The sequence below is a fragment of the Apium graveolens genome, unplaced genomic scaffold (genome assembly GCF_009905375.1).
Source record: "Apium graveolens cultivar Ventura unplaced genomic scaffold, ASM990537v1 ctg1940, whole genome shotgun sequence".
Lineage (NCBI taxonomy): Eukaryota > Viridiplantae > Streptophyta > Magnoliopsida > Apiales > Apiaceae > Apium > Apium graveolens.
In genome coordinates this window covers 76301-85265 of record NW_027417461.1, presented here as the reverse complement: position 1 = coordinate 85265, position 8965 = coordinate 76301, and the positions used below count along the sequence as shown (strand labels likewise).

General features: G+C 41.1%; 2 non-coding genes across 2 annotated transcripts; one reads left to right on the top strand and one right to left on the bottom strand.

The window, feature by feature from the left end:
• The first annotated feature begins 267 nt into the window (after positions 1-267).
• Positions 268-374, top strand: LOC141700243 (small nucleolar RNA R71). Its single transcript, XR_012566261.1, has one exon. It is a non-coding gene; the product is annotated as a small nucleolar RNA R71 (small nucleolar RNA).
• Positions 375-7667: 7293 nt separating this feature from the next.
• Positions 7668-7774, bottom strand: LOC141700242 (small nucleolar RNA R71). Its single transcript, XR_012566260.1, has one exon. It is a non-coding gene; the product is annotated as a small nucleolar RNA R71 (small nucleolar RNA).
• Positions 7775-8965: the final 1191 nt, after the last annotated feature.

The window sequence follows — 8965 nt, the reverse complement described above, 5'->3', positions numbered from 1 at the left end:
GTAGCCAGAGAATCAACCTTCATTGATAGCGCTTGGAGCTGGGCTGCAATAGCGGTGGCTGCATCAACTTCCAGAATACCTGCTACCTTGCCTGACATCATCCTCTGAGTTGGGTTTTGATGCTCATTCGCAGCCATCGTCTCTATAAGATTATACGCCTCAGTATAGCTTTTAGCCCATAAGGCGCCTCCAGCTGCTGCATCGAGCATGGGTCGAGATTGGGCCCCCAAACCATTATAGAAACCAGTGATCACCATCCAATCCGGCATTCCATGATGTGGACATTTTCTCAACATTTCCTTGTAGCGTTCCCAAGCCTCGCACATAGACTCTGTAGGTTGCTGCGCAAACTGAGTAAGAGCACTCCTCATAGCAGCAGTCTTTGCCATCGGATAAAACTTCACCAGAAACTTTTGCGCAAGATCTTACCACGTAGTGATGGGCCCAACTGGTTCAGAATGTAACCAGTCTTTAGCCTTGTTCCTCAGTGAGAATGGGAAAAGCCTCAACTTGATAGCCTCATCAGTCATGCCATTATACTTAAAAGTGCTGCAGATCTCGACAAAATTTCTTATATGCATGTTGGGGTCTTTAGTTGCCGCTCCTCCAAAAGAAACAGAATTCTGCACCATCTGAATAGTGACCGGCTTGATTTCAAAGGTGTTAGCTTGAATAGCCGGATGAAGGATGCTTGACTGAATGTCATCAATTTTAGGCCGAGAAAAATCCATAAGAGCTGGATCAGCTTGAACAATACGATCTCCCATGTTTACTGGTTCTTTCTGCTCAGTTCCTGAATCCGAATCCTCAAAATCTAACTTCTCCGGAATATCAAGAACTTCGTCTGTCTCCTCAGCTGTATCTAAAGTCCTTTTGCGAGCACGAGAACGAGTTTGCATAAACGCTTGCTAAAGTACCTGAAACACAACCGGAAAAAATAAGTAACTACTACGTCCTAATCACTGAGTCCTAATGACCAATGATGGTAAGTACATAAACTAAACAAATACGCCGAGTCCCCGGCAGCGGTGCCAAAAACTTGTTAGGGCGAAAACACGCGCTAATATTCACGCAAGTATACGCGTTCGCAAGTAATATAGAATACTTTCTAGTTCGTTCCCACAGAGACTCAGACTGAATTATTGTCTAATTTAACTCACTCACCAATGTATGATTACTTTTCAATGTTAAGACACTAACACTTAAAATTGTTGATTAAATATTAACTACAATTAACTACTTAATTAACCACTTAACTAACACTTCACTTTATCAATAATAAAACACTCACGAGATCACAACTTCATTATTACTTCCTTCTATAGCCATTGTTATTACCTTTAGCATGTGACAGTGATGATATTAATCGAATAACACGAAACTGATAAAAGCCAACTTTCATTGTACTAATACCATTATACCAAGCATCCACAATTAAGATAGAAGTTGAATAGTCATCAATTATGTTGAGTTCCTATATGTCTACAGAAATTGACAACACAACGACTTAAGCACAAGTTATTCCTTTTGATTACATAGGGCAAATAAAACTGTTAGACTTACCCACTAATCATGCACAACATACATGAACCTATGCTAGCATGGCAAGTTCTAAATCTCAAGATCCACCGTCGCTTCACAAGAGATTAACACCCTATCTTATATGTTCGCGACGCACATAAGACGAATACGCACAACCAATACTAGATATCATACAATCATCACACATTAAAGTATTAAACAATTAACTAAAGAATTCCATAATAAATCCGTTGCAAATCCCATGATCACGATTAGCCCATAATAGCACTTATCGTCATCATGGGTTCATATGAAATCATGATAAACAAACACAAGAAAATAATAACTAAACTAATTATATTAAAACAGAGTACGTCAAAAGAGTAAATAAGTTCAAAGCAAGAAAACTAGCATCCAACGTTACAACGAAACAAGAATCACAAGAAGATATGCTTCCTCTTCATTGCGGTGTGCTAAATCGGTCTTCTTCCTTATCTCCTTCGCTCCTTGCGTAAAAACACAATATTCTTCAATCCACACTTGTGAAAACGTCTCAAATCTACTTATATAATAGTCCCATAAAACTCAGAATACATAGAAGTGGAAACCAAACAGAAGTAGAAGTCCTAAAATAATTTGTCTTTTTTCCCGACCCTGCGCGGCCGCTCAGCATAGCTGAGCGGGCGCTCAGACCTCTACTGGAAAAAAAATGATTTTGCTCCGTTTCTTCGCCGTAATCTGCCCGTTTCTTTCCTCTCACAATGGTGAACACATGCCAAGGCTTATTCTTGATGATTCCTCCCCCGAAATGCAACTAAAACCCTGAAATGCATAAACACTAGAAAAACGCATCAAATACACAAAATACTTGATTTCAAGACACCAATTTAAGCCATTTTAAGACGTTCTAAGTGGTATAAAATGCCACTTATCAAAGCACTAGGTAGGGTACCAAGGATCTAGTTTGTCACCACTTGATGCCTTAGAAAAATTTCACTTAGATTTTCATCTAAGTGGCGACTACAAGTTTCTAGGAAGCCTTAGTTGCGAATATAAGGCACTTTTACCTTAGTTTTTCTCCCAAGTGGTGATTAGAAGCACTGGGAACCTCCCACTTGCGACCACAAGGAATACACTTTGCAAGGTTTAATATCATTTTGTGGTATCTCAGGACCTCAAAGGCTTCTCTCAAATGGGTTTTGTGGTCAGTCTTCACAAGACTCTTGATTAACATGTCATCTACATACACTTCCATTATTTTCCCAATAAGATCTTTAAAAATTTTATTCACCAATATTTGATAGGTAGCTCCTGCATTCTTGAGTTCAAACACCATAACAAGATAACAAAACACACCAAAGTCAGTGATAAATGATACATTTGGGATATCATCCTTATGCATTTTGATATGATTATATCCACTGAATCCATCCATAAAGCTCAACATCTCATGACCAGCGGTCGCATCGATCAGTGTATCTATCCTTTCCAGTGGGAAACAATCCTTCGGGCATGCATCATTCAGATCAGTAAAATACGCGCACATCTTCCATTTCCCATTAGCCTTCTTTACCATTACAGGGTTTGCTAACCATTCCAGGAATATTTCTTCAATGAAACCAGCCTCTAAGAGCTTCTCTATTTCTTGCTTGATTGCCTCCTTCCTTTCAGGGGCAAAACTCCTTTTCTTTTGCTTCACAGTCTTTCGATTCGGATCTACGTTGGATTTATGAGTGATCAACTCCGTGTCTATGCCAAGCATATCAGCCGCTGACCATACAAGTATATCACTGTTTTCTTGTAAAAACTTCACCAACTTCCGTCTAAAGGGATCCTTCAGTGATGCTCCAATGAAAGTCACTTTCTCATGTTTTTCGGGAACCAAATGGATTGGAATCAAGTCTTCTGTTGGCTTCCCTCTTTTCTCATTATTCTTGCGAATATCCAGACCTTCGATAGGCAAAACCTGCCCCCAACTCCATCAGCCCTAAGGGAGACTACATAACAACTCCTTTCCATTTTTGATCTCCTCTCTCTTCTCCAATCCCGTTTCGGGTGGGAAACTTCATTACTGAATGGTAAGAAGAGGGGACTGCCTTGAAAGTATGTATTCCCGTTCTTCCCATGATTGCATTATAAGTTGATCTAGCTTTTACTACCACAAAGTTCAACATCAATGTTGGTTGCCTCGATTCTTGACCTATAGTCAAAGGTAGCTTAATTATCCCTTCTACGGGGCACTCGACTCCAGCGAAACCATATATCGGCATATCAGTTGGGGTCAACTGAGAATAATTTTAACCCATACTTATGAAGGTATCATAGAGTAAGATGTCTACTGATGCTCCATTGTGTACAAGGACTCTTTTCACCGGAATGTTCCCTATTATGGGTGTTATAACTAGGGGATCATCATGAGGAAACTTGAACCCTTCCAAATCGAAATCATTAAACACCATTGTTACTCCGGTCTTGGCTCTTTTCGGAGCTTCCCCCACTATGTGCATGACTTCTCTGGTATAAGCTTTTCTTGAGTTCTTAGACAATCCAGCTGTAGTTGGTCCTTCAAAGATTGTGTTTATTACCGGCCCTCGAGGCTGGGGTCCCCTAAAGACGGTATTTATCACCGGCCCCTAGGGTTGGGGGTTTTGCCCCTGATCATCCTGATCCTTCCTAAGGTCATCAAAGTTCCTTCTTCCACTATTATTTCTATCTCCTCCATCTCCAGTATACTTGCTCAGTCTTCCTTTCCAAATGAGGAATTCAATCTCATCCTTCAGTTGTCGGCACTCATTAGTGTCATGACCAGCATCCTTGTGAAATCTACAATATTTACTTCTATCTAGCATAGCAGGATCAGCCTTCAAGGGCTTGGGCCAACGAACATCTCTATCTTTCTCGATTTCCATCAAGATCTGACTTCTAGGAATTTTCAGCTTAGCATATTTGGCAAACTTTGGTCTGAGTCCTCCCTTCTTCGGGGTTGAATCAACGTCTTTCTCGGTTCTAGGATACTTGTCCTTAATATTATATTCCAGATCAGTTTTTCGCTTCTTGCCACCAGCTGGCTCGTTGTTCACCACCGTTTTCCTCATACTTTCTTCCACCTTAATATACTTTCTGGATCTTGGAGCTGTAACATACTTTCAGTGGGGCGCTTGACTAGGGACATCTTGAAGAATTCATCCCTAGTTCCGTGCTGCAGTGCTATCATAGCTACCTTATCATCGAGGTCTGGGACCTTCAAAACTTCTTTTGTGAAACGGTTCAGATAATCCCTCAAGAACTCCTTTGCTCTTTGCACAATTCTCATGAGGGATGCTGAACTCTTCTCATGAATTCTTCCACTTATGAATTGCTTAATGAAAGCTTGACTTAAGTCCCTAAAGGACCCAATTGAGTTCGGAGGTAAACGGCTGTACCACCTTTGAGCCATCCCCGACAGGGTGTAAGGAAAGACTCGACACTTAATAGCATCATTCAAGGGCTGCAATAACAGTGCGTTAGAGAATGTTCTGACATGATTAGCGGGATCTCAAGTACTATCATATGCTTTAATGGTAGGCATCTTAAATTTCCTTGAGATGTAGGCATTCAATATTTCTTCAGTAAATGGCAGAGTTGGATCATCAGGATCTCCTAGGGTTGGGTCAGCCCTTGGGACAACGACCCTTTTTGGTATGGGACCTTCCAGGTCTATGATTGGAGGAGGATCTCTCCGCCTTGGAGGAAGTGAGGGTCTTGGGGTCAAGTGCGCCTCTAGGTCACGCTTCAGCCTTTGGATCTCAGCTTCATGAGCCCTGATCCTCTTCTGTACTTCTTAGGGATTCATCCCTCGGGTGCTCCTGGGACACTGATTAGCATCAGGCATCAGTTCTTTACCAGAACGACTCCTTCTTGAAGCCGCATCATCATCCGAAGATTCAGAGTCTCTTTTAATAAGGTCCAGATAATTCTTGATCCTCTGGAATGAGAGCCAAATCGCGTATATATTGGGGAGTCTGCCGCCTCAAGATATAGGGGCATCCTGTAAAGGGGGGTTAGTGGTCACAATTGTTGAATATTCATACCCAATGGGTTGAGGATTCAAAGGTTCTTGTAACTGCTGAAATTGGAGGTTCGTCCCTTGAAGAGTCGGGGTATTCATTGATAAGTAGATTTTATATCCACTTGGAACGCTTTATTACAAGTTTAAATTGGTGTTTTGGACTCAAGTTGTTGGTATTTTGATGTATTTTTATGTTATTACATTTAAGGTATCAGTTATATGAAGAAAAGAGCTTTTAAAGGAAATATGATGAAAAGTGATTAGAATTGGAAGTCAAGGCCATTGTCAAGTTGTAGAGAATCTCAATAGCTTCGCGTGGGCAGTTGAATCGCCTAATTCTGACGAGTAGAACTCAAGTTATGGTCAAAATAAGATTCATCAGAATATTTTCCCAGTCAGTAGCTGAGCGCCCGCTCAGAGAGCTGAGCGCCCGCTCAGGAGAGCTGAGCGGCCACTCAGGGCACGGCTGGTCGCTGATTTCGCTGAAAAAGCCTTTTTTGAGTGGAATTTGACGATTTTAAGGGCCCAGGTCCACTAGGGGTGTATATATACTTAAAAAAAAAAGGGTTTTCATCATCCGGGAAGATTGGGATACCAAGGAGAAGGCCTAGAAGCACAGAACAACTCCGAAAAAGAAGATCTTGTTTTTAACTTGTGATTCTTTGAATAAGTTGTAACTTTGGATGCTCGTTTTCGTTCTTGTTGAACCTACATCTCGTTTATTCGTACTTTAATTATTTTTCAGTTTATTAAGACCTTGTTTATACCATGCTTTCATATGAACCTATGGTGACGATGAGTTCTATTATGGGCTAATCGTTATCATGGGGTTCTAGCGGATTTACTTATGGATTTCATAATTAATTGTTTTGATGTCTTGGTGTGTGGTGATTGATTGATATCCTAGTATTGGTTGTGCTTATTCGTCTTATGTGCGTAGCTAACATATAAGATAGCGTGTTAATCTCTATTGAAGCGACAGTGAATATAGAGGTTTAGAACTTGCCATGCTAGCATAGGTTCATGTATGTGTATGCATGATTCGTAGGTAACTCTAACCGTTTGACTTGCCCTATGTAATCAAGATAGATAACTTGTGTTTAAACCATTATGTTGTCAAATTCTATAGACATATAGGGTCTCAATATAATTGGTGCCTATTCAGCTTCTATCTCTTTTGTGGATGTCTGGTCGAATGGTATTCATGCAACGAAAGTTGGCGTTTATCAGTTTCGTGTTATCTGATTAGTGTCATCACCATCACATGCTAAGGTTAAAAACAATAAGGCTAGTGAATGAAGTATTTAATGAAGTTAGGATCCCATGTTTGTCATATATAGTAATTCAACCTCAATTCTCTTAGTTAATGTTATTTAGTATAATCTCTTAGTTTAATAAAAACCTAATTTGTTATTTGTCTTAGCATTGAGCGATAACCATACATTGTTGCATAGGTGCATAAATTGAACTTAACCTAAACCAGTCTCTGTGGGAACGAATCTGATTTATATCTTATACTACTTGCGAACGCGTATACTTGCGTGAATATTAGCGCGTGTTTTCGCCCTAACAAGTTTTTGGCGCCGCTGCCGGGGACTCGGTGTTAATTTTTAGTTTATGTGCTTGTCATCAGTGGTTGTTAAAGTTCACTGACTCAGATTCTTTTACTTTCACGGTTTATTTGTTTGTGTTTCAGGTACTCATTACAATGGGAGATCCAGCAACACGAACGAAAGCCTTGATGGATTTTTCTCAACCCAAGATCAATGACATTCAATCTAGCATTATCCGGCCAGCTGTCACAGCTAATACCTTTAAGATCAAGCCTGGCATAATTCAATGGGTACAGACTTCAGTCCAATTTGGGGGTTCTCCAACGGAAGATCCCAATACACACATTAGGAATTTCATAGAGATCTGCGACACCTTCAAGTTCAACGGTGTTTCTGAAGATGCTGTGAAGCTGAGACTGTTCCCATTCTCTCTGAGGGACAAGGCTAAGAGCTGGTTACACTCTCTACCAGCTGGTTCGATTACTACTTGGGAGGATCTTGCTCAAAAATTCCTTACTAAATTCTTCCCTATGGCGAAGACAGCTGCAATGAGGAACGCTATTACTCAATTTGTGCAGCAAACGGGAGAATCGCTATGTGAAGCTTGGGAGCGCTACAAGGAGATGCTTAGGAAGTGTCCTCATCATGGAATTCCTGATTGGATGATCATCACTTATTTTTACAATGGGTTGGGAGCACAGTCCAGACCCATGCTCGATGCAGCATCAGGCGGAGCATTATGGGCAAAGAGCTATAAGGAAGCTTATGATCTAATTGAACTGATGGCTGCTAATGAATATCAGCATCCAACCCAGAGATGTCCACAGGGCAAGGTAGCAGGAGTTCTTGAGGTGGATACAGCTACGGCTATCACTGCTCGACTAAAGGCATTGTCTATGAAGATCGATTCTCTGGCTAACTATGGTGTTAATCATATAACCAATGTTTGTGAGCTGTGTGCAGGTCCGCATGCGACAGAGCAATGCACTATATCTAGTGACTCAGCTCAGTATGTGAGCAACTTTCAAAGATCGTAGCAGCCAGTTCCTGCCACTTATTATCCTGACAACTGGAATCATCCTAACTTCAGCTGGAACAACAATCAGAATGCGATGCAACAGCCATTCCAGCAGTTTGCAAATAAGCTATTTAACCCTCCTGGTTTTCAGCAACAATTTACACCAAGACAACAACTCCAACTTCAACAACAAACTAATGATGCGGGTCTATCTTCGAATGAAAAATCTGAATTGGAGGAGTTAAGGCTTATGTGCAAAAACCAGGCTCTTATATGCCAAAGCCAGGCTATTTCTATCAAGACTCTGGAGAACCAAATAGGGCAAATTGCTAATGCCTTATTGAATCGACCACCAGGAACGCTTTCTAGTGATATAGAAGCCAATCCAGCCAAGAGGGAAGTTGAAGAACATGTGAACGCCATCACCTTAAGGTCTGGAAAGGTCGCAAGCCCCCAAATTCAGCAAGACGAAGAGCCTGAAAAATCTCAAGATTCAGAAAATGCAGTTGTGGCTGAAGAAGATGTGCAGAAGGAAGTAGAGGTGGAACCAAGGAAGACTACTGTGGAACACACTCCTCCTGAGGGTAATACAGGGGAGAAACAGATCTATCCTCCACCTCATTTTCCAAAAAGGCTGCAGAAGAAAAATCCGGATAAGCAGTTTGAGAAGTTTTTGGAGGTGTTCAAGAAACTTCATATCAACATACCTTTCGCTGAAGCTCTTGAACAGATGCCTACCTATGCGAGGTTTATGAAAGGTATTCTCTCTCGGAAAGTAAAGCTCGATGACTTAGAGACCGTTGCTCTCACGGAGGAATGCAGTGC